General features: G+C 37.5%; 1 protein-coding gene across 2 annotated transcripts in view; it reads right to left on the bottom strand.

Moving 5' to 3' along the window:
- The window catches only part of MGAT4C (MGAT4 family member C), a 462300-nt gene extending 435813 nt beyond the window's left edge, over positions 1-26487 (bottom strand). For both annotated transcript variants that reach the window (XM_089526797.1, XM_089526803.1), the window contains exon 1: positions 26197-26487. The gene's annotated coding sequence lies outside the window, so the exon portion shown is untranslated. The remainder of the gene's footprint in view (positions 1-26196) is intronic.

Below are 26487 nucleotides of genomic sequence, written 5' to 3'. Positions count from 1 at the left end.
AGCATAGTAGTATGTCCATGTGAATAGTACTGGAGCCTTCCCTAGATGATACAAATAAACACTCCCAATCTTTCAGTGTTTCAAAGTCTGTCATTATAGTACTAAAATAAATATTGGCATCTAAAAATTCAATATCATACTTTGTCCCGGCATTTATGTGCCACCCAAAAGAGAAAATACATCTCAACAAGGAAACAAGTTTGGATAAAGTTTGCATTTATTAATTTATGTGCTTATAAGCACACTTAGAAATAATCATTACTGTCATTGAACTAAACACATGATGCCTTCAGTCCTGTTGAACAGTCCCGACTAGACTAGACTTACTAAAACCATTGTTGACTGGTCTGTCACCACCTATATATTAATCCCACTGATTCAGTGGCTCTTCTCTAGTTGAGAAAACAATGGGGTTTAGGCCTATGGAATGGAATAAATTTTATATGCAGGCCAAAGGATCTTAAAACTAATCTGTAGCATCTGCAGTTTTAATGATCAGGTATCTCACAAGTAGAAATACAAAGAATATTTAAAAGGATAAGAGGGAGTGAATAGAACAATGAAAGGGATGGAGACAGAGTGAGGGAGAAACCAAGAAAGAAATAATGGAATGGTTTGAGGAAAAGCTTTCCACTTGGTTATCCCACAGGGTACCAATCACTGGCACCCATGGGGGGGGGGGAATGCCAATACCCCACATCAGATAGCTTTAAAAGCACTTCAATAGATTACTCTGGAAGGAAAAAACACATGTGCAAACACACATACAGTGGTGGACCTTGCAGTTTTAAAGAAGCTAGACATTCCCTCTAAGAGAAAGACAACTCTTCTCCACTCTTCTCCCACCCCCAAACACTTTCCTTATCTGTTTGAAGCAACATCACTTTAAATACTTACATCTGTGTGCCCATATTGAACTCTCTCTTTTTTAATCACTTCAGGGATTGCCTAGACCACCCACTTTCTTGAGAGAGGGGGGAGGGAGAGAGGGAGGGAAGGAAGGAAGGAAGGAATGAAGGAAGGAAGGAAGGAAGGAAGGAAGGAAGGAAGGAAGGAAGGAAGGAAGGAAGGGCATCCCCAAAGCCTCTCCACATAACACAGTTATCGCACTATGAAACCACTTTTGTAAACCATAATTCCATTTTATGGATGGATTGGCAGTAAAGGGAAGGGTTTTTAAAGCCTCCCTAAACTAGAAAATCCAGGATACCATGGGATGTAGTCATGGTAGGCAAAGTGGAATATAGTGTTATAATTTGTACACATTAAGTGGCAATTGATTTGTTTAAATGGGTGGCAGAGAAGGAGGATGTGAGACAGAAAGGCCCCACTCCAACAGTTAGCAAGGACCAGTTTACTTGGCAGTACATGATTTCTCTCCTCGCAAAAGCTGTCCTCACTGGCCCATTGCACATGGTCTTTCAAAGTCTGTCAAACTGTTATCTAGTAACTTTCCAGCTAATGTTAGAAATTACCAATACAGATCTTCCAACTTGATATATAACATTTAAATCCTATAGTAGTTAAACTGTTTGGGTGTGTGGGTGTGTGGTTTTCTTTTTCTTTTCTGGATGAAATGCTTCAGCTTGTCATGGTTGAGATAATTGAAGACAGCTTCTAAATTACTTTTGTCATCTTGCCAACAACCAATTTGTACTCAATTTGTACATTGTCGTACCATACAGACTCATTGTATCCTACAAACTAACAACAACACATTAGATTCTTTTTCCCAGCTTTTCTTTTACCTTGGGGTAAAAATACATTTATTTCTCAAGAGAGAAATATATCCTCATGTATCCCTCAAGGGACTACAATCTTTTTCCTAGTCATTTTAAAGATATACTGAAATCATTATGGTTATAACATGAAATTTTAAGTTATATGTATCAACTAAAAATCAATAAATACTTTGCTTTACTTTCTTTTAAAGCATCCTCCCAACCCTTGCAACACACATTTACACATTGTATTGGGAAGTCCCAATATAACCAACATTCCCACCTAAGATATTTTTTTCCCTGACAAAGTGCATTTTAAAAGATCAGTTTCTTGAATATTTTATATACTAAGACAAATGAATATATTCAGAGGCATCCATGTTGGCCACACAGCAAAATACAACAAAATCCAGAGAAGATTGATACTTTTATTGGACCAACTAAAAAGCACAAATATATCATGGAAGATTTCAATGCTCCACTGACTTCTTCATTGGGGAAAGATGCTATAAATCTTACAGGAAAAGGAAAAGATGATGATGATGATGATGATGATGATGATGATGATGATGATGATGATGTCACAAACCTGCATTTTGTCTCAGGTATTACTTATGTTGTCAGTTGAAATTGTCTAGAGAGATGTTAGTGCAGGAAGAGGCACTCCCCCCCCCCCCCCAAAAAAAAAATTTGGGATCATGTGGGGACTGGGGAACAAAAATATAAACTCCACGTTATCAAATTTTAACTCCATTAGAAACAAAAAAGTTGAGATCTGTGCTGTCCTGTCCTGTGGAGGCTATTAGCCCCCCTTTTAAGCAGATAACATTGAATTTCTCAAGAAGCCTCTGTGCTGTTACATCTGAAAAAGATATTTTGGTGCTGTATGGGTAAAACATGTCACTTGTATTCCAAATGAAAGAGTTATGCCTCCGTTGAAAGTTGAAACTTCAAAGCATTAAGTCGCTGAATATGTTTTCTGGATTTCAAGATGCCAAATTTAGCCACAACAGGGAATCCTAATCCAGAGGGAACCAAAGGATGGGGATGTAACTCTTTGAGGTTTCTACCTCTGACAAAGGTAAAACTCCTTAAAATCTCTTCTAAATATATAGAAGCCAAAGGAAGACAGTGGTTGAGCTTGTGACATATACACCCTGACATTCCTGAAACATACACCCTGATATATATGTACCATTTTCTCAGACATTATATCAGAAAAACAGGTTTCTATCTATAAATCCTAAGGCAATTTTAATATTGATTTCAAGCTGTGGCTCTCTGTCCTTTAAAGTTATGTAAATGTAGATTAATCATGATCATACTCTAACGGAAGAGAATACAGAAATGTACATAGTACAACTGGAGATTAATTTTTCATGTCATATTATCCATTTCAAATAAATAGAAGAAAAATCTGTGGAAAAATCATATTCCATCTTCTACACAATTTGAACTCCTTACATCACAGCAGCCAACTTCAGCAGGATGCAGGGAAACATCACTTCATGTACATCATATGTAGTTTCTGCTATACTTTAGTAACAAGGCCCAGCAAACTAATTGAATAAATCTCTATCTGATTAGCATTAGCCTTGTCAGGCCTGACTAAGTGTGAAGAGAATTAAAAAAAACAAACCTTAATACCTTTGCACAAAGCCTTCAACAGTCTAACTATTTTAAACATGTGAACCACAGCATTTTGTAAGTGCAATTATTTCTAATCAAACCAAAAAAATCTCTATTTACAGGTGTGAAAATCTTTCAATTTCATTTCTGTATTGGATTTTTTTACACCTAAAAATTTATTTCCATTCCACGTGTGATTTGTAGTTTTTGGACAATTTTGATGTGGGTTACCTGATGGATGAAATCAATATACCAATGAGGTAACAGTCACAGTTCAACAATTTGGCTGAATTCCACTGTGGATGTTTTTGTGGCGGAAGGAGTATTCTTCCAATTTAATAAGTTCCAGAGATCAGTACAAATCCTATTTAGTTTTTTTTTTTTTGTATGTCCTATCTTTTTGCTTGTTTGCATAAAACTTCCATAAATATAGGAAGCTACTCCCTAAATCTACATTAGCCAAAGTACCAAAATTGTGTTTTGAAATGAATCCAACCTGAAAACAGATGTAATTACATTTTTAAAGCTCTCCCATAAAGTTAATTGGACTGTTTTGATGTAACAAAAATAGTCTGCCATGTATAGATTTATTCCAGACTGCAGCATTGCTAAAGCCTTGCTATTTAGGCCAATTTTTCATTTTCAGTTTATAGGGCTGTTTTTCAGGTAAAATGCCTGGATGTTCAATTAGCAAAATGGAGATTATAGAACTGTTGTAAACATTTAATAAGATACTAAAAGTAACTTAAGGAGGAAATTATTGGCCACAAATAATGGTTTTAATGACATACTGTCTATTAAAATGGTAACAACTGGTTTAAAATAATAAACAGCTGATTAATGGGATGACATGTGATAATTACTATCTTATTAAGGAGGACATCATTTATTTTAACACAAAACAACATGGTAATGGATTTTCATTCTGCAGCATTCAATAATAAAAAGAGAGCTGGAAACACTATGAAAAATAACAAGTAAGTGGCAGGATCCTGAAGTGGTCATAAATGGGGTGGGAGAAGGGAAAACATTGTCAAGTATACACCTATCTCTTTAAAACAGTATTGGAAAAGTACAGTGGTACACACAGGAATTTTGAGTATTCATGGTTGTCATATAATACATGTTACAATACACTTAATGTGCTCCCTGGTTGAAAAATTGTCATTTTAACCAATCATTAAAATTGGCTGAAAGTCTTAGATGAGTGTACTTTTTTTTTTTCTGGAGTAGATATCCCTGAGGCCCTTTTGACTTTTGCTAGACAGCAATTATCCACCTGGTTATGAAAGAGATAGATTACAATCCATAACAAATTGTTTTGCATCTTGACTTTATTGGATCACTTTGGAGCAAATGGAGAGTGTGCTGTAGGCTGAGCATCCTTTCCTTTACCTGTCATCTGATGAGTAAAACAGTTGTTCTTAATTCACAGACTATAAGTTGCTAACCATCCAGGTTAACTACTAGAATTTCAACATTCCTTAAAAGTTTAGGTTTGGGTGAAAGGAAGTGACATGATCACCTGCATTCTAGTCAGTGCAAAACTATCATCCTTGCAAAGATACTGTCTAATTAATATGTTTCTCTATACATTTACACACTTTCCTGCTGCTTGTGATGCTGCTTGTGATCCTACCAACTAAATAGTGTGTTGTATTCCCTGCTTCTTGAAATGGTGAAAAGGGACACAGTGGCTCAAGTGCTTAAGACGCTGACTTTGTTGATTGCAAGTTTGGCAATCTTGCTCCCATCACAGCTTCTGCCAACCTAGCAGTTCAAAAGCATGTACAAATGCAAGTAGATAAATAGGTACCACTTTGGTGGGAAGGTAAATAGTGTTCTGTGCAGTCATGCTGGCCATATGACTCACACAGCAATCTTTGACAACACTGGCTATTCAGCTTAGTAACAGAGATGAGCACAGCCCCCTGCAGTCAGTCACAACTTGACAACCTTGTCAAAGGGGAACATCTTTACCTTTATTCCCTGCTTCCTGAAATAGTGAGACACTTCAGAACAGTTTTAGTACAAAGAGCACTGGAAATGTGCAGCATTTTTTGCAAATTAAGGTTTTATTAAAAAAAAAAAGGTACATAAGACAAATATAGAAGTTCAACTATTCATTGTTGTACCTGATCAAAAGAACCACCAAAAATTACAGAAGTGCAAACAAACCTCTCTGTCTCACAAAAACATTAAATAGCACATTAAAGAGTTGCAGATTAATAGCAGCACAGACAGTAGTGACAGAGTAAAGGTCATTATCTCATATGAAGAGATAATTTTAATACATTTGAACTTTGTTTAGAAATGTCATAGACTACACTCCTCACATTTCAGTTTTTTTAAAGTTTGGATTTTTTTAAACTCTTATCTGTTGCTCAGGGACAAGATTAAATGAAGAAAGTATGGCAGTATGGCATCCTTGCCATTCAAAATTATTCATGAGGCTACTAATAGCAAAGGATGTCAAATCTGTCAATTTCATTTTCATTATATTTACCAGACTCATATGAGCATTTTTGTCCTGTCTAGGGTCCCTTTGCATAAAAAGTTGGAGAGGGGGGAAGAGAAGGTCAACTGAATTTAACTGAGGGATGAAGAAATGTAGAGAGAGAACTAGTTGTCTTTTCTGGTTGAAATCTTTTCAAACTGCCTCCTCAGGTGTCCATTCACACTATACAATTGCACTGTTATCAATCCACTGTAATTGTCATAGCCACATTTTATGGAATCCTAGGATTTACAGTAGTATTTAGAATTCTCAGCCAGATTGCCTCACCAAACTACAAGTCCCAGGATTCCATAGGATCTGCCCATGGCAGATAAGGCAGGGTCATAATACTATCATTATATAGCTTTTGAAAGGCTTCCATGTTTCATTATTGGGGTGGAAGATGTTCTATTTCCCTGTTTTCTTGCATAGAAATTTGTGTTGATACCATGTTCCATATTTTGTAGATTTATATGATCATTGAGTGAGGTTCATTTATGCACATTTTTGGAACATACACATTTTGAGGAATGCACATCTACTGTGTACAATTCAAAAATTGGGGGGGGCTTTATATTGACAGGAAAGTGCAAGATATGTGCATGCTCTAGTTAATAGGTTTTTAAATCACAAAACACCATTTGTACAAAATGTGAGTTAACGTGAATTTCTATCTCTAATGCTTCTAAACTAGTTTCTCCAGCTTGTCTGGTTTCCATTCAGATCATATAAATCTTTTTCCTGATGCTTCAAATTATTTTTCTCCTTTAACATACACATGGAGGTACAAGTACCTCAAAAGCTGTAAATTTCATGTCTTTATACACAGACCTAAATATACCAGCTGCTACTATGCCGTTTTCAACCCAAGCCAATGTTTCAAATATAAAACTACATTTTTAATGATTGGGTTACAAATGAGAACATATGTTCATGGTAGTAAAAAAAGTAGCTTTCAGTAACATAGCTTTCCAACACATTAGTACTGTTTGTCATTATTTCCTATGAGTTTATTTGACTGGACATTATGCAGATCTGTAATGTATTGGGGCTACAAATATTACCGTAACCAAAAGCTCAGCATGACTCTCTGCTTGGTATTTTTCCATATAACTGTGGCTCAGTAAAGTAATTTTTGCATATATTGCTTGAAATAACATGCAACACAATTTTCCCACAGTGTGAAGATATTTTCTCAGCTTATATAGAGTACATAAAAATGCAGTAAAGTTCTCACACTGTATTTCATGTTTTGACTCACTTCTCAGCACACTATGAAAAGCTGCACCATTGCTCTTCAGGCAACATATTAAAGTATATTTCTTTGTAGAAAGTGTATGTGCTTATGTATGTTTACACTTGGTCTGTTAGGTATGTCATTGTAAACTAAGCTTAAAGACAAGCCTTGCCTAGTATTCCCTGGCAGATCCCCATCCAGGTACTAACCAGACCCTAATCTCAAGGTTATAGGCTGAGGGCTGAAGCAAAGCACTATTTTTGTAATAAGAATGGGGGAGATTGAGAGAGACCAGAAGTTTGTATTCTCTTATGTTGTGTGAGCTCCTTATCTCATGTTTCTTTCATGAGCAGGAGTACAGAAACCATTCTTCATCCTTGTTCCTGATGATGGAGGGCATCTCCTCCACTCAGGGGTCAATGCACACTTGTCTGGCTAACATAAGCAGGCATTTTGCCAGCTGTGACAATACTGAATAGCATTTAGCATTTATATTTCTATAACACTTAATAGTGAACTCAGCACTCTTTAAGTGGTTTACAGTCTGTAAGCCAATTGCCCCCAACTAGCTGGGTAGTCATTTTACCAACCTATGAAAGGATGGAAGGCTGAGTCAGCCTTGGAGCCTTGGGATCCAACTCACAATGTTGTGGCTGCACTAACAGCATTTAATTACTGGGACACTAGGGCTCTGGGTTATAGAACAGCTGATTTAACCAGCCCTCCATCCCAACTGCCACTGCCTTGGAAGGAGAAAGGAGGCAGGCACAACTCGATAATTCTAGGTCCCACTAGCTGATTAAAGCCTCCACTCCATCACAACCACCACTTTGTGGCCTCAGAGGGAAAGAAGAATAGGCTACAGATGTAATTCTTCACTACGTTGCTTCTCAAAGGTAGCAATGAATAATTTCAGCAATTTTCTTCCTGCTGGGAGAAAGTCTTCAAAAACCATGCAGTTTTTGAAGGCTATTTGCAATGCAGGAGTTTTTCCATGCAAAATCTACATGTGCTTGTTTCGTGAAGAAAACATCATTTTCTGCAAAGGAAATAGCATTTTGTGTGTGGTAAATAATATTTTACTCTCTGGCTTTGCTTCGCGAATGAAGATTCAGGAAGGACTCATCCGCGCTTTGTACAAGCGCGTTGGTGAAAATAATATTTTAATCAGAAATGTTAATCCCTGTGCATAAAATGTTACATTCTGCACAGAAAATATATACACAAATCAATACCAAGAATGTTTTACACAGAATTAATTCCCAATTATAGCATTTTCTGCAGACAATACAGCATTTTCTGGACAAGAATCACTGTTTCTGCATTAAAAACAATATTTTTTTCATACCAAAAAAATCCCTTTGCCTAAGACAAACAATGGTGTTTTCATTTCATTTGGTGCCATGTCTTCCTATCTGGACAGCACAGTCCATTAGCCCCAGGCTGACCAGGCAGACCAGATAAGCCACTTCACATGTACTATAACATCATCCGTTTGTACATCTGATTATCCCAAAGCAAATGGCTTATCTATTTTTGGAAGTGTTCCAGAGCTGAAGTGATGCTGACAAATGGCCTTTTGAAACAGTAACACCCAAATGTATATTAGTATTGCTTCCTGACAATGTATATTTGCCAAAATCCATAGCAAGCATTAATTTGGAAAGTTTTTGTAAAAATCTTTTCCTAGCTAACCAAAATATGTGATTTATAGTGGCTATGAGGGACAATTTTGTCTTAATGCCAATTTTGTCTACTTTGCTCTGGGTCAAATCAACATAGAACATAGACATATCAGTTTGCCCTTTTTGACCATTAAAGAATACCAATATGCAAGCTGAGTCACTCATTCTTTAATCTCAATTTCATCCATTTCTTCTTGATTTTTCTTGATTCTTTTGAACAATGGAGTTGGCACTCTCATGGAATCCTAAGGGAGATTTTAGCATCCAGTTTCAATTGAATCTCATATAGTGTCTTTCTTGAAACACTGTAAAATAATCTACTTGTGAATTAATTGATAATATTCTGCCACCTGTTCCAAATATGTAATCAACTTTAGATCCTTATATGTTCTAAAACCTTACAGAGGGTGTTCTAAATCCTTTTACCACATACACCAGTTCTATAATTTCTTTGCTATTACCCTTCATGGCTGCTGCAAACATTCCCACCATAACTGCTTTCCTTATGATACCCTTTTTATTCTTAAAAAAGCAACAAATGATTTTAGCATGCTTTTCCACTATGCAGTTTTCAAAGAGTTTACATGTGTGTGTGTTTTGTGTTGTTCTTTCTTTTTTTGCATAAAAACAGCATTTTCTGCTTATAAAGTAATATTTTTGAGGAGAAATAATACGTTCAGCACATAAAAAGCTGTTTCGTGTACAGAAAATGCTGCTTTGTGTAAAAATTGCAAATTTTGCACAGCATAACACCCAAACTACAAGTCTCATCAGTTCAGGATTTTCCTCATCATGGTTTGCTGAAACCTGAGAATAATTTTTAAAACCATATTTTGAATATTTTCAAATATTCTTTCCATTCCAATTTCATCTCATGCCCAATGTAAATAATCTTAAGCTCAAATGTGCTCTACATTCAGCATGTGAGATAGCAGTGACATCTGCTCTAGAGTCCATTTTACATTTTATTAGTTGTACATTCGTCTTGATTTTTGCAACCCATGTCCTTACCCTCTTGTCTTGGCTCACTGTTGTAGATTTAAGAAAACTAGCTGAAGTTATTCCAGTTTTTGCTGTTCATGGTCCTGCAAAGCATGCCTTTGCTAAGTGCCCCATTTTGTTACCTTTGCAGCAGACGGAATCATTTGATGTGTAATGCTGTGTTTTTCCCCACTACAACATGGGCATTTTTCTCTTGTTTTGTGGTTCACCTTTGGAGCTGACCTTGTAGCTAGCTGCCTTGTTCTGTACACACTCAGTAAAGAAACAATGTCCATCTGATAGGCAGTGCTGTTCCTATGGAGATCTGATTGTGGTGGTTTTTTTTCTTAGCAGTTTCATGTTGCCTGAATGTATGATCACTTTTTCCAAAGGGAGCCCCTCATCTACTTGCAGGTTTTTGGACACCTTTAGACCTCTGATCTCAACAACAGTTCTGACACAGATGATCTCATTGTGATGGGCACTCTTTCTCAGTACTCATCCAGGGACTACAGGGAAATAATAAACTTCTCAACAAGTTTGTTGTCATTTTGTACATGGAAATGAAACTTTGACTGTTCATAAATCACATTGTGTGCCATAATGAAATTTCTTTCAAACTTTTTCCTCATTGTATTGTCTTTATTCAGCTTGAATTAAAGCAGGATATCTCCTGATTAGCTTCCTTATTAAGTAAACCACAGTATTCATGCTTTCTTTTCAACTCTGAAGCTGTATTCACCCACATTATTCTTAGTAGGCCAAAGTGCCCCTTCATATTTCTTTTCTTTCCTTCTTTTTCTTATTTTTTTCACATAGTGTGAATTTGTAAATCTGCCCAAAAACTTTGTGGCTGTTTAAATATACCCTCTGTTTTGTTACTCAGACCTTTGTATCTTTCACTAAAAGCTGGGAGAGTTGTCAAGGTGAAAAAAATATTTCATTGTCTACATGAATGAACTACCAAGACTTCTTTGTGATCTACTCCCCTTTAACCTTTTACTTTTCCCCTGAATTCAGTTTTCTTTTCTTGTTCTACTTCACCATAACAAAAAGATATGAACATGTCTCCTTGGTAGCTATTATACTCTGTAACCTACAATACAGAAATGTTCTATGTTGAAACATTAACATGCTGATGTTTTATTGGTATTTTTTTCTTGTATTGATAATGCTGATAACCTTTCTTCACCTCTAAATTTTAATTAAAGCATCACACTATTTAACAGATTGGAAACTTCAAAGTGCTTTGAATGTATCAGAATGGCTGCCTCTAATTGTTGTCTTATCAGTTATTTATACGGTAAGGGTTTTCTTGCATAGGATAGATAGAATCATAATTCCACAGTAAGCATTTTATCTAAGTTGTCTTCCAGGAGACATAAATGCCCTTCAGAACCTAATATCATCATTCATGAAAATGTTAAGACATTTTCTGCATATTTTTGTCTGATATTTAGGGCTGTCCAGTCAAACTACATGCATGAATATACAAGAAACCTCATTTAATACCTTATCCCTGAATTCAGAGAATATCACAAGTACATTCAAACATTGCCTGTGAGGTGTTGGGTTGAGGATATCCATCCTAGTTTGGGTCCAGTTGCCATGTTTTAACTGAAAGAGGTCTCTTTTATGATTCTATGATTCTTCAGATGCGAAAAAGGAGAAACAAGATGACGGTTTCCAATCAGGGCCAGAGGAGGCTGACAGCTCTGCTAACTGGCAGAAGTGAAGTCTAGAGTGTCCTATTCAACTCCTGAAGATCATGTCACATTGTCACAGGGGTCATTACCATTTACAGTATAGTCCAAATCCTGATCTGGGTTTGCTTTTCATTGATAACTGAATTCAAAAGGTCCCCTGTTTCCATTATAAAGCAGGTATTTTCCGTATCGGCAGAAAAATCGCTTTATTTTGCCATGATTGTCAGCTCCATTTGCACCACTCATGTGTCAATCATCATGGCAGACTCCTCCCCAGCACCACCAAGGCAAGCAGCGGTAGTGCAACCACAGAGCAGGCAGGGAAGCAATGGGGCAAGTGGCAGCAGCACGGCAGCAGAGCAGGCAGGGAAGCACTGGGGCAAGCTGCGGTGCGGCAGCAGAGCGGGCAGGGAAGCACCAGGGCAAGTAGCTGTGGCGCGGCAGCAGCGTGGGCAAGTGGTTTCCCCCTTTTAAATACTCATGGGAGCTTGGCTTGGGCTGCCTACGCACTGTAGAAATAATCCTGAGGGAGCAAGGCAAGGCCAGGGGACCTGGGAGTTGGAGGAGAGGTGCGAGAGATATTTTTTTTAAAAAAATAAATAGAATTAATTCAAAAATTGATATATTGGTAAAGGAAGTAGTTGCTTTACCAATATACTGATTTTTTATTAATTATTTTTAAAAAAGAAAGAAAGAAACTGAAAAGACAACACTGATACACACCCTCTGCCATTTGTCCCTCCCCTGAGAAAGAATCGATTCTGATCTGGCATTCCCACTTATTGGGCATGCTTCAGAACTGATTCTTCAGAAAAGAAACACTTTTAAACTACTGTCAGGACCCTCCCCCCCTTTTCTTTTCTTTTCTTTTCTTTTTACATTTACCCCGCTTCATTCCAACTGGAATTGGTCAAATGAGGATTGGATAGGGTTTCAAATGAGAACGAGGGTCGTATACTCTGAATCACAATTCGGTGCAAATTGCAGTAGGAATGACCCCACACAGTCACTTTTTTTCTGTACAGCACTGGATATGGAAATACCAGTTGCAAAGGAACAGGAGCTGCTCTGAAACTCCTGAAAACAAAACCACTGAGCCAGCTGTAAATCAGCGCAGCCAAGGCCATTTCTTTGTCTGCAAACAATACTAGCTTCTTCCTACTTGATGGATTTCTTCACTTTGGCATATAACTTAGATTACTCTGTATGTGACTCCCTGTGCTTTGAAAATATTCCTATAAGACTTTATACTACCATGTTTCTTCCCATGGACTAAGGTGCACTAACCTGAGAATTTTCCAATTTAAAACAACCCTTACAGGTCCAATCCCCCTACAGATTCTACAATCCCATCACACAGATGCATTTTCTTGATGTGTACACATTACTAGACATACAGGTGGAGGGGAAATCTCTTGTTGTTTATTTATTGGTCCAAGAACTTGTACAACAAAATCCTTGCTTGGAAAACTATAGTATTGCACAGAAAACCCAGGCAAGTTGATTTTCTTGTGCAAGACTGTACAAGAGATTTTTGTTGTGCAAGATTTCTTTCTTTCTTTCTTTCTTTCTTTGGTGGAGAAAACAATCTTGCACAAATACACACACACACAAACAACACACAAGGGAGGCTGCCTGGAAACTCCACAGTTGTCACTCACACCCAAAAGTGTGTATTTCTGTGCAAAATAATTCCTGAAACACTTTGAGATGTAGGAATTCTAAGTGAGAACTATACAGAATTTGTTTTCCCCTGCAGTCAGAAAAAACTGAGGAAATAATTAATCCTCACTTGTGAGGATTAAATAGTCAAACATTAGCATCCTTAGCCAAACTGGTCAATATGGGGTGGAAGTACCTGTGAAGCACAAAACTTACTGCTTCTAAAAAAATAAGTCTAATTATTAGTGTATATACTCAGGTATAGGTCTAGAAATTTTAGTCAAAACATGACCAAAAAACCTGAGTCAAGTTATCCATGGGTCAATGTAAGATCAACAAAGGTCAATAAAAAGGAACTATTCCCTGGTGAAAGGCAAGAGTGCAATCTGTCATGGAAGCACCGATCCCCTCTATTCTCTCATCCACCTAGCCTTTAGCATGAACTTAACCAGTTATGCCTGTAGGAATTTTCTAAGTTCTTTGGGTTTTTTCCCCTTTGCTTCATCTTTTACATCCTTTGTTACATATGCTTAGGTTTTTACCCTCAACGTATAGACGGGTCATATTAAAATCCATAATTTTGGCCTGCAAACATGCTCTCGACTTATACATGAGGTCAACTTATAGTTGAGTATGTATGGTAATTGCACAAGCATACTATCTCTGCTTTTGAAAAGGTCATGAAGCAAGAAATTGCTGTTTAGAACAGATGTATTGTTTTGCAGTAATACTGCTGTTCTGATTGGTTTTAGGTAATTCCAACAAGCTTTGGACATAAACACAAGTAAATAACTTTCAATAACAAACTTCAAATGTACTGTACAATTTAGTCTACCTTTCTCTTTGTGGTAATGGACTATATCTCATTGTAGATATAGAGGGAATTAGCTTTATGGGGAATATGTGGATGACTGGATGAAAAAAAAAGAATATTAGTTCCCTTCCCTGTTTCTTTTATAATAACTTTTTGAGATACAAGTTGGATTCAGAGTTAGCCATCTTCAAAACAGTCCTTTGAATTGCATGGGGCTTAAGGTAGTTGTGATAGGCACAAATAACATTGGTTTTAATGGGTCTGTTCTACTTATAACAAAGTCTGTGCCCAATCTGTGTGGTATAGACTAGATACATAAAATTCTCTTTGAAAATAAACAAACTGCCAGCTTGGGATGTAATTTTTGTAATGATTCTTACTTGCCTGCAAGAACAAATAATTCATGAAACATTCTCCCTGCTGTGACAGACCTCTTTAAAACTACACATTATGTACTGGTGGGAGTACACACAAAAAGATGAAGGGTGGAAAAATGGGATTTTCTGCAAGAAAAAAAGGGGCATTTCCTACATGAGTAGCAAGTTTCCTAGACAGAACCCCCCCCACACACATACACACACTGAAAAGAGTAGGTTTTTCTCATAGGCTGGGTGCAGACCGGCACTTTGCGCAGGGTTGCTCAGGGTCAGAGCATCTACCGGCCCCACAACCTTAGTATGTGATAGCGGTGTCATCATGGCAGCCTCCTGCCCATATGGGGGCCACCATGATGACATCATGCACATGCTGCGTCCAAACGGCACAGTGCATGTGTGACGACTCCGCACCGCCCCAGGCCACTTACGGTGGCCTGGGCACAGCATAGGAAGGAGCTCCAAGACAGAGCTACTTTTGGATGCCGCATCATTCCCACACCAACCAAACAGCTGCAGGAATGATGCCAAGCAAAAAGGGGCCAAGCGGCCCCTTTCTCCCATGGCTGTGGGCATGAAGACCCAAGGACACCCCATTTCCTCTCATTTTGCCACTTCTTCGTGGCCTGCAAAACTCCGGATTGGGGGTGCAGGGCTGCCGGTGAGGCTGCCTTGCCCCCAACACAGAGATAAAAGGGGTGCCACAGACCCACCCCTTTGGGACATTCTGTACCACGCCATAATTAGTATAAAAATCCCTCATGACTAATTTTGTGGTGGAGTCCTGAGAGTTAACAGTTTCATGATATCTGGAATCCTCTTATGGGAAATCCCCAACAATGGCATGGGGAGACCTTTTTAATCAGTGCTTCAAATATTTGCAAATATTCTTTCCAATCCATGTGACTGCACCAACTTTGTCCTCTTCTTTCCACAATATGTCAACAGAATGGCTCATTTTTTCATTACAAGGTGCTTAACTAACTTGTTTTCATAGATGCTGGAAATTCTGTATAATGTCAATATCTAACCAAGTGTAACATAAGACTTTACAGGCCATGTAGTATGAAAAGATGCAGTTTTAAAGTTTTATATCTGAGAATCTTTGCTAGATTTTTTTTCAATGACACAACTTAAAAAAAATACAGGGGGCTGTTTCATACCATCAAATTATGACTCCATTTCAATATGTCAATATGACGTAGGCCAGTAGCGTGGGGCCAGGATCAACCAGACCAGACTCCAATCTGGCTGTTCTGACCTGACTCCAGCCCAAAAGGCCTTTAATATGATCTTAAAAAGACCAGCTGTTTGCAGAGGAGTTTCCTGAAAACTCCACCACAGCAGAATGCATGGGTATGCACCACTACCACTGCTACCGTATTCCCTCTGAAGGCCCTGGTCGCAACATTGGAAGGGGGATCTGGCCACATGGGTGAAGCCAGTCAACTTGTTCCTGTCCTTAAAGCCTGTGGTGGAAGCCTTCAGGGAGAACACAGCAGCAGCAACAGCAGATAAGAGGCACATGATGGCAGCATTTTCACAGCTTGGTGGCAGGCAGACATGGCACCATAGATGGCATACCATAAGGTTGGCCTATGGTATCATGCCCATGAGTATAGGCCATTAGCCACATAAAGGATTGTTCTGTATGCCCTTGTTTCATGGGTATATCTTTAAAGATATCATCTTTGATGATTCAGTTATATCTAGAGCATGAGGCTACTGGCATACTCTCTATTCTGGAAGGTGCAGCAGCCTTTGTCATTCTCTTTTCTGATTGCTTAATCTCACATTTTTTCTGGATAGAATTCAAAAAATTAGCCATGCTAGTCTGTAAAATCAGTATGTAGAGATCTTGTAGTACCTTTGAGACTAACAGAGAAAGAAATTGGCAGCATGAGCTTTCATAATTTTCTAGATAATTATCTTGAATGCCAAAATTATATGTATACAACAGATGCCCATCATTATACATAACTACACAGTGGGAGAACCAAAGATGCTTGCTTGATGAACACTGAAGCACAAGATATGATCTTCAGGGCCAAAAGCTGAATTTGGAAACGAGAGATTTTTGGATAACAACTCCCAGAATCCACCAGTCCCCACAGTCAATGCTGGGTGGAGGATTCTGGTTGGTGTGCAAAAGCTTGGCCAACAGGTGGGAAGCTGTGATACTTTGTTTGGCAGAGTGGGAGAGGTGAACAAGGCAATCTGAATTTGGAAATGTTCAGTGAAGCAGATTTTTAGGAATTTGTTTGCCAGAAGCACCAGTGGAAGTTGTTAGTCTGAGAATTGCAGCTTCCTGACTCAACTCTAACCACTTCACTATGTATATTTGTAAGTAAACATATTTCAGAACCTCCATCAATCACCAGCACAATCATCAGTACTTTTCTTACAAGGAAAATAACCTTGTAAAATAATGTCTCTGGAATTTCCTTCCATTCAAAGATACAGGGAACAGAAAACATAACAAACCAACTCTGTTTTCCCAAATTGCAATACTGTCTCAAAAACATTAAATCAATCAAACATGATTGAATAGTTTCTCCTTTTTGAACTTCTTTATTGAAAATCTCTCCCTAAAGCTCTTTTTGACATGTGCCATATCACAAAATGAGCAAGCAGTTTACTGGACATCAGAGAAAATGTGAGTTTCATTTATTTCTGCAAAGAATTGTTTGGGCTGATAAAATATCAGAACACGAATGTTTCACTGATTTCTGCAGTGATGCAATTCTATATGTTGCAAACTGTATTTTGTAAGGAAAGATTTGCATAGCTAAAATTTGTACCCTTGTGATTATTTAATGCATTTAATATTTTATGCATTTTGTAACATTTCAGATTATTGCCTGCTCACACTATTCATTTTAGCTCTAAAATCTCTTGTCAGCAAAACTAACATCTCCATCAACAAAAAAGCTAAAACAGAGAATCAGGATTTAAGTCAGCTTAGTTCCACTAAATTTAAGCTTTGAACATCAACAGTCAGTTTTCTGATCCAATTTTGGTCCTCTCTCTGTGTATATGGTGTGAATATTGGTTGCTTGATAGTCCTGTCTTCAGTGCCTGAATAATCCCTCAGTGTTGATTCATGTTGGTCTAAATTCAGCCTAAATACATATCTGGGGGTATATGCAGCTAGAAAATTTTCAAAAAAAATATTATTTAATTTGTTTTCATGCTAGGGATATAAATCTTCCTTATTTCTCTTGCACATTTGAAAGGAAAGAAGTCACATTCCTCATTGCTGTGGGAAATAATGAGAGGTTTTGTACATTTTTCCCCATTAGGTGATTTTTTTTGCAAAAATTGTATTTTCACAAAAAGACTGATTTTTCACAAAAGCCAAAATTGTATTTTGCATTTAATGTGCTTTTGTGCAAAAAAAATTTGTGCACATCTATGGAAACATGAGTAAGTTCACAAAGTCCAGGCACAAGAAAAAAGTCTTCCTCATTATATGTAACAGTAGCAAGGAGGATACAAGTATAGTTTCTCTAGGAAGGCAGCAGCCACCAAGAAGGCTATGTTTCCACTAGAGATAACTGGGGCAGAGAGAAGTGGCTCTCCTGAAAATACAGAACACAGGCAGGTTCACATGGGAGAATTCAGCCCTTCAGATAGCATAGGCCCAAACCATATTGGGCTTTAAAGGGGTGATGCAAATGGGCATCGAAGAGTGGCCTCAAGCCACTCCTAGCCCAGTCAATGCAGGGCTGATGTGAACACACACCATGGCCCCAAGGGTGCCTCCTGCCACGGTCTCAAATGGACTACTACAAGGAGCAGGAAAGATTTGCTCCTTTCATAGGCTATAACCAGCAATTGGAACTGTGAACAGAAATGAACTGGCAAGCAATGGATCTGCTGCAACAAGCGAGTTTTGTGCTCCTGTAGACAGGCCCAGCGAACAATCTGACCCAGGCAGGCCCGACAGGTCAGTGTCCAAAGAGTCAGAGTTATACAGCATTACCTTCTGGGTTTGCCTCATCAGGAAAAAATGGGGCTAGTAAAACAATGACTTCAGGTGCTATTCCAGCAAAGTAGCCCAGATACCATGGTTGATGGTGTCAGAAACCACTGAGAGGTCCAGTAGAACCATTCCCCTGTCTAGTTCCTGGCACAGGCCATTTACCAAGGCAACCAAAGATGTCTTTGTGAAACCAAATTAAACTGTATCTAGATCATCTGTCTCATTTGGGAACACCTGGAGCTTGAAAGCCACTACATCCTCCAGTAACTTGCCCAGAAATCCAATGCTGGAAACTAGATAGTAGTTCTTCAATATGATGAGCTTCAGGAAGGGTTTTTTCAACAATTATCTTACAACTGCCACCTTTAGCCATAGTGGAACCCTGCTTTGTTTTAGTAGATTAGTGCACTACGCTCGTATAGTGATGCTATTCCACTTTAACTGCTCTGGCTGCCTCCTGTTGCATTCTGGGATTTAAAGTTTAGGGAGGGAAATTTAGAATTCCCAGCCAGAGAGCTATTAGGGCTCAAACCTCAGAATGCAACTGGAGGCAGCCAGAGCAGTAAAAATGAAATAGCAGTACTATAAGAGTGTAGTGTGGTAATATGGCAAGTGAGACATGTACCACTCCCTCTACCCACTCAGCCATTTCCTCTCTGGCATTAATCAACCAGGAAGGACAAGGGTTTAAAGACATACATAGTGACTCTCACCTCTTTAGAATTCCTGTTGACATGCTCAAAATATAAAATTGGAAAAGTATCCATTATTACTAGACAAGCAGGTACCAAAGTTACATACACTGGATCTGTATTAATTATAGAATGTAAGTCAGAGCAGATGCAATCAATTTTATTTGCAAAGTGCCAGGCAAGCTGTTCTCAGTGAGCTGTCAAGTGGTCTACATTATATGCATTATCAAACCTATGTATGCAGAAAATTAATCACAATCTGAATTACAGAAATGGAATGGAATTTAGCATGAAATCTGGAATGCAAAAACAGAGAAATGTATATTCCTTGGTAGGGATCAGAAAGATTCATTTCTGAGACCCAAGTGTTTTTGCTGCTCACTAGATGTTATCAGAAAAGGGAAATTGGAAGTATAATCCAATGGCAATCTGAACGCAATCATGGGGTTTAACATTACTGCGTGAGAGGTGATCACATGCAATTTCGGGCAATGGCATGCTATTTTCGGGCAATGGGAAGTCAGTTTGAACGCAATTCAAATTCACATAAATTCGCTGAACTAGCAAATTCACGTGAATGCATTCTGGCCCCACTTTCTTTTCATTCAAAATTAAGAGAAATTCCTCCTGTGTGATAAACTCCACTGTAGAATAGCCATCCCCTGTTCTCCAGATGTGTTTGGCTAAAGCTGTTGTCATTCAAGTCAACAGTCAATAGTGATGGGAAACTCAAGTAGATAAAGTATATTACAGTTTGGTGCATTATATGACAGCTTCCTATGTTACAGAATAACAATGACAAAAATCTATTTTTTAAAAAAAACTAGCAATGACATTGTTTTCAAACATTTAATCTTTGTCTAACACATTTGTCTACTAAATGAAGTGACTGAGTCTTGTTCTGTCCCATTTTTGTAATCTGTTTAAAGATAACAAAGGTCCAAAACACACTGCAGCTATAATCCAGTTTGAGACTGCCCTGGCTCAATGCTAGGGAATTTGGGGAACTGTTGTTTTGTGAGACATTTAGCCTTCTCTGTCAGAGAGCTCTGGCACCACAGTAAACTACATTTCCCAGATTCCCTAGCACTCAGTCAGGGAAGTTAAAGTTGTCTCAAACTAGATTATTTCTGCAGTGAGTTTTGGACCAAAGTCTAGTATTGGGACCTTCAAGAAAGATTTACCTGTTATATTTACTAATTATAAGCGGGATGAATCCCAGCTCTGCTGCATAGTATCCCTGCCCCAGTTTGACACCTTTACTACCAGAAACACCTGAAATCAGTTTGGAAAGCAACACAGGTCTCCCATTATATGGCCACATCACTGCAAAGGAGTGTTTCTACTCTGTGCATGTGTTCACCATATTAATTTGTGTGGTCACACAACTGCAACAGCTGTGGGTGTTTGTTTTTCTGGATTCCTGCAATGCTTGCACATATTTGCATACTCACTCAATCAAATAGCTTTTGTTTTCCCTGTGTTCTGATTACCCACCTGCACTTCTATAATGTGAAGCCTGTCAAGAAGAGGGAGATGAAATTCTGACCTGTGAATGTGTGCAATGAAGCTGGTAGAGAAGGGGAAGGGGAAATGGCAACTTCTGAATGTATTATTTATTTATAGGTTTTTGTGTTTTTTTCAGGCTATGTGGCCATGTTCCAGAAGAGTTTATTACTGGCATTTTGCCAGCATCTGTGGCAGTGAACATGGCCACATAGCCCGAAACCCCCCAAAAAACTATGGATGCTGACCACGACAGCCTTCAACTTTATATTATTCATTTGTTTGTTTATTTATTTATACCTCATGTTTTCCCAAAAATTGGGACACAAAGGGGCTCAATACATATAAAAATATGAAGAAATGAGCATTAACATACAATTAAACTACTACAGTATTAAAATAAATCACAAAATAAAAAATAAATTGTAATTTTAAAAGATTAAAAACTCTTTAAGATAGAGTTTAAACCACTACTGCAGCTCCTAGCCTGTTCTTGTGTGCGCGCGCACACACACACACACACACCACTTCCTTTTCTAATGCAAACAAGGGAGCTATGCTTGCACTGAGGGGAAAATCTGGTGACCTAATTGACCACGACTAACCTGGCCACTCTCCCCACAATTTCATTGTAGTTTTGTGCAACATTTAGCCAATTTGGTGATCAAATCACTCATTAACAGAATAAACAGGAAGGTTGTTGATTTTTTCCACTGGAAGTAGTAGAACATAGTATTTCCTAACAGTACTGGTATTAATGTAAGGCTACATTATTTAGCTTTTTTCTGATTCAGCTTAAGAAAGAATAAAAACTTTCTGCTTTCGTTTAGATCATAACAGATAAAGAAAACATATTATTTAAGATTTCCACTAAAAATTCACCAAATTTGAGAGAAATTGCACTTTTTTACATAATTTAAATGGAATTGCAATTACTCCTCAGCTTATGTTTATTTTCATCTTTATTACAACTAGCATTTGTCACCTGGGCTATAAACATTTAATATTAAAAAAATGAAATGTGAAATTTGGTACACTTCTTAGTACAGGAAATAGACCAATCACACTAAATTAACAGGGCGTGTATTAAAAATAAAGACATTGGCCTGTTACAGACAGCCAAAATAAAGCTGCTTCGAGTCACAGTGGAGGTATAGTGTTTCAATGATGCATGCGTCCTAAGAGTCTAGAAGCCACACCAAAGCCACGCTCCAGTCCTTAGGGCTGGAGCGTGGCTTTGGTGCAACTTCTGGACTCTTAGGACGCATGCATCATTGAAACACCATACCTCCACTGTGACTCGAAGCAGCTTTATTTTGGCTGTCTGTAACAGGCCATTGTTTCTTTATTTAATCTTTCAATTTAAACATATTGCTTTAAAATGTAAGCCCGAGGGCAGGGAATCATCTAACTAAAAGATTGTATGTACAGCGCTGTGTAAATTTACAGCGCTTCATAAATAAAGGTTAATAATAATAATAATAAAAGCAAAGCAATAGAGTAGCAGTTAATTAATAACAGTTAATTAATGACAACAGAGGGTCAATATAAAATGGAAATTATCTTTCAGGTTGTCTGGAGCAATGTTTTCAAATGTTTCATATTCAAATACACTAATCTTTTAGGAATCTTGGCCAGTTCATATTGGGGAATAAATCAAGATTCCTCTGTCTCTTAAGAAAGTTAACAAAGGAGAAAATTTTAGTTCAAATTCTTCATCCTTGAACAGAGAATAACCTCTTTAATTATTAATATTTCTCAAAAATGAATGAAGAGAAAAGTCAAAGTGCCAAAAACAAAGATGGTTACTGTATATGAACTTTCATTCAACTGTTCCTTTTGACTGGAATATGGTGGGCGCTAGACGCAATGGCTCATGGGGTCAAAAGAACGTGTTTTACACAGCTTACAGCATTGTTTATATTGACTATCAATACCTAGCCAAGGTTTCATGGAGAAGTATTTCCCAGTCTATAGATTTCAGGAATTGAACTTTGTACCGTTATGGCCCTTTCCAATGTGTTATTTGCCCAATATTACAAAGGAAATGATAGTACTGTATGGTAGAAAAACCAAGAATGATATGAAAAGCCACGTAAAATATTACTTCTGAAATAGACTAGAAGTCTAAGAGGCTAATGTGTTAAGAGTAGTGCTGTTGGAGCTTAGATTTCATGCAGTCAAGATCATCAAACATAAATAAGCTTATATATCTTGTACCCTAATAACATAAGCAGAAACAAGACATGAACCAAACACTGAGTGGGGCATGTGCTACATCCTTCTCACAACTGTATTACCTCAGGATGCATGTGGTAGTTCTTGTTTAACAGCAGCAGCAGCTTAAAAATCTCATAAGAGTTGAAAAATATACACATCAAGGAAAAAGCTCTGATATGTATATGTGGACATGTGTTTATACTATGTCAAATTACTTGTCCATGTAGCCCGGTACTATCAATTCTAATTAAAATTGATAGTAGAATCTAAGCCAATTCTCTTTCACATTACTAGCTACTTTTAATCGGGAATGCCAGGTATCATTTGTACTTACCATGAAGAACATTTGAAAAAATGGTTTCTCACTTAAATTTGGAGTCTATCTGAGTCATGTGAATGTATGATACAGAAACTGAAACCTTGTAACAAATTTGTTTACTGCTGCACAATTAATGATAGCAAGAAATTGGAAAACAAAAATAAATGTGAAATTGAAGGATTGGTATAAAGAAGTTTGGAAGTTAGCAATTAATGACAAATTAACATGTAAACTGAAAGTAAAAAAAGGATTATGGAAAAGAAATGATTTTGATGAAATATGGAAAAAACTTATTGAAAATGTACTAAGAAAAGAAGTTGGGAAATTACCTCCACAGGAGTAGTTAAAATTTTGCATGGAGTATAAAGACGGGAATGGCTCCGGGGGTGGGGTGCACTGAGGGGATATTTAGGGGGGTTTGTAAAAAAAAAATGACTAAGATATAAAAGTATATATATATATATATATCGAAAGTAGATAAATCTGTTTTGTTTTGTAAAATCTCAAAAATACTAAATAAAAAAAAGAAACTGAAATCTTCCTTCTAAGAAGAATAAGCACAATTATATAATGAAACAACCTCAAGCTAAGCAGTTGAAGTATGAAATGGTCTAGAACCCAGCATCATACTTAATTATGGATACATTCAGGAAAGCATTATTTCTTGCTAAAACAGCAGTCCAATTCCAGTATTATTTTATGTGTATTGCTTGAGTAGGTCTGTACTACTTTTAGATGATGGGATGAAAATACTGTCTGCAGCCATAGTTTTTCCTCCGCCATGATGTAATATACTGACACCTATTGACTTACTTGATGTTTTAAAGTTCAAATAATGTACATTCTATACTTTATATTTTTACTCAAAAATGTTCCATTTTCACACAAAATATATTTAATACTTTTTTCTATTAAGAAACATGTGGGAGGAATCTACTGTTAACTACACTTAAACTATCTAGTCTGGCATAGTTAGGACACAAATAGACAGATGTATTCCCTGTTTATCTTTCATCTCCAACTGAGGGTAAATGGGTTTCCAGTCAGATAGGTCTCCCACTGATACACCTAGTTAGATTTTATGGAATAAGTAATAATAATAATTTGTTTTATTTATATACCGCTATTCCAAAGATCATAGCGGTGAACAGCAAGTAAGCTAATTAGCAAGTAAGCTAATTTGCCCCCAACAGTCTGGGTGCTCATTTTAGCGACCTCGGAAGGATGCAAGCCTGAGTCGAGCTTGGGCCCTTTTGCTGGTCTTGAACTCGCAACCTTGTGGTTTTGAGTGAATGGCTGCAGTACAGTGGTACCTCGGGATACGAAATACCCAGGTTACGAAATTTTCGGGATACGAAAAAATCCCATTGGAAAACATTGTTCCGGGTTACGAAAGTTTTTTCGGGTTACGAAAAAACTTTTGGTGCTTTTCGGCGCGATTTCACACGGAATCGCGGCTTTTCCCCATTAGCGCCTATGGGAATTCGGCTTGCGAAAGCCTTTCGGGTTACGAAATTGACAGCGGAACGAATTAATTTCGTAACCCGAGGCACCACTGTATAGGCATTTAACCACTGCGCCACGAGGGCTCCCTGGTGGCATAACCCAAATGTAAAAATTTTAGAAGTCTTACATTAATCAACAAGTACTTTAAGATTTGGAATAACCCAAATGTAAAAATTTTAGAAGTCTTACATTAATCAGCAAGTACTTTAAGATTGGAAAGGGACTAATTTTTAACTTTATTATATTTTCTATGTATTTTTATTGTTGTAACCCACCTGTATTCCTTGTGATTGGGTGGGCTATAAATAAATAATTTATTATTATTATTATTATTATTATTATTATTAGAATATTTTTAAAAGTAAAGCTGGAAAAAGATAAGGGCAAGAAAAAGAAACAAAAAGATACCTTTAAAAAGTGGAACACTGGAAAATCCTAGAAAACTTTGGTCAAAAGTTTGTACTACACTACAAGTTCGCATGCTCTCATTGGAAAGAAGAAATGTCTTAGAAGAGATCTTTGAAGGATATCAGTACCATTTATCTCTCAGGTTGCTTCTAGTCTTCTCTACAGGCTCTTGTGATAAAATGCTGGAGTTCAACACATTACTTCCCTTTGTTTATGATTTTACATGTTAAATATTCAGCAGCAGCAGCAACAGGAGGAAGAATTGTTGTTTAATGCTTCAACTTTTTTCATCTCAGTCTTATACTATCAAACATAACCAACATAAATTGCAATGGTCCTTCCATTTATCCACAGTAGCAATGCAAGAAGCAACTGAGTCAACAACACATCTAGCATCTGTCAATTTGCAGCTAGTTGACTCTTCTCAACACAATGTCAAAAAATTCCAGAAATGACCTATTTAGCCTTGCATTTATGAAATATGACATCAGTATGTCTAATAAAAAGGAAGGACAGTGTGATCTACAACAATATAGTATTGAAAACAGAGAAGAATATTAATATATTATTTTGATTTCATGGTTTTCCTGTCATGTTCTGGGTACATGTAGTTCAGCATTGATGCACATGCTGAAGCAATGTTACATCAAATATAATTTCAAGAAACACTGATTTCAAGCTGAGTATGACCTCAACTCTCATTTCCAACAGGCTGTTAATCTGAATATAAACTCCTTGACCATGCAATAATATTTAATTGATGATTAGCCTCCCCCTCATGGAAATCTGCCACAAGCTTATGTCATCTTGCTAAGTAGCACTTTTAGATATACAGAACTTTAAATGTTTTTTTTATTACTTCCATAGGGATCCAATTTGTTCTTTCCCTTGAAATTCCCTTGAAACTCCACAAATATCAGTTATTATGACATGTATTCAAAGGAAAAAAATGACCGGAGTAGCCAATGTGCATTTATATTTACATGCTCCCAAGACATGTATGTGTGTGTGTGTGTGCAAGAGATGAAGAGAGAGATTGCTGACAGCGCACTTTGTGATAGTGTGAGAGATACAGACCAATAGTAAGCAGCTTAGACTATTTTACCTGCAACTATGCTGCAATAAAGTGGCATCACCATTCAATCGATACAGGTTACTTACTTAACATTTTCTCTAACATATTTGGATGGCTAGCCCATTAGATCATTTTCTGATAAATAGCATGGTTAATGAATAGGGAGAGCCATTACATACCTTCAGAAAGAACCTGCCCAATAACAGTAATCCATTAAGAAACTGACAGTATCCTCTGATCTGTTGCCGGTAAAGCAGGGACTTGATGGAGAGTTTTATTCCTTCTGCTCAGTACTCCCGAAGAAAATGAGCACCATTTGAATATTTGTCAGGCTATGACACCTCTTGAGAACCCTAGTTCCAGAGAACAGCAATCTGGTGTTCCAGTGTGCATGCAGCACTGAAGATCAATTGAAAAAGCCTGAGATAAATTAGGGATGGCTAAGTTAAAATTGTCTCTGCTCCTGACTC

Source organism: Sceloporus occidentalis, unplaced genomic scaffold, assembly GCF_023333645.1.
Source record: "Sceloporus occidentalis isolate IW3139 unplaced genomic scaffold, rSceOcc1.0.p SCAF_5, whole genome shotgun sequence".
Lineage (NCBI taxonomy): Eukaryota > Metazoa > Chordata > Lepidosauria > Squamata > Phrynosomatidae > Sceloporus > Sceloporus occidentalis.
Note: the sequence above shows the minus strand (reverse complement) of the source record. Positions and strands in the feature narration are given on the sequence as shown.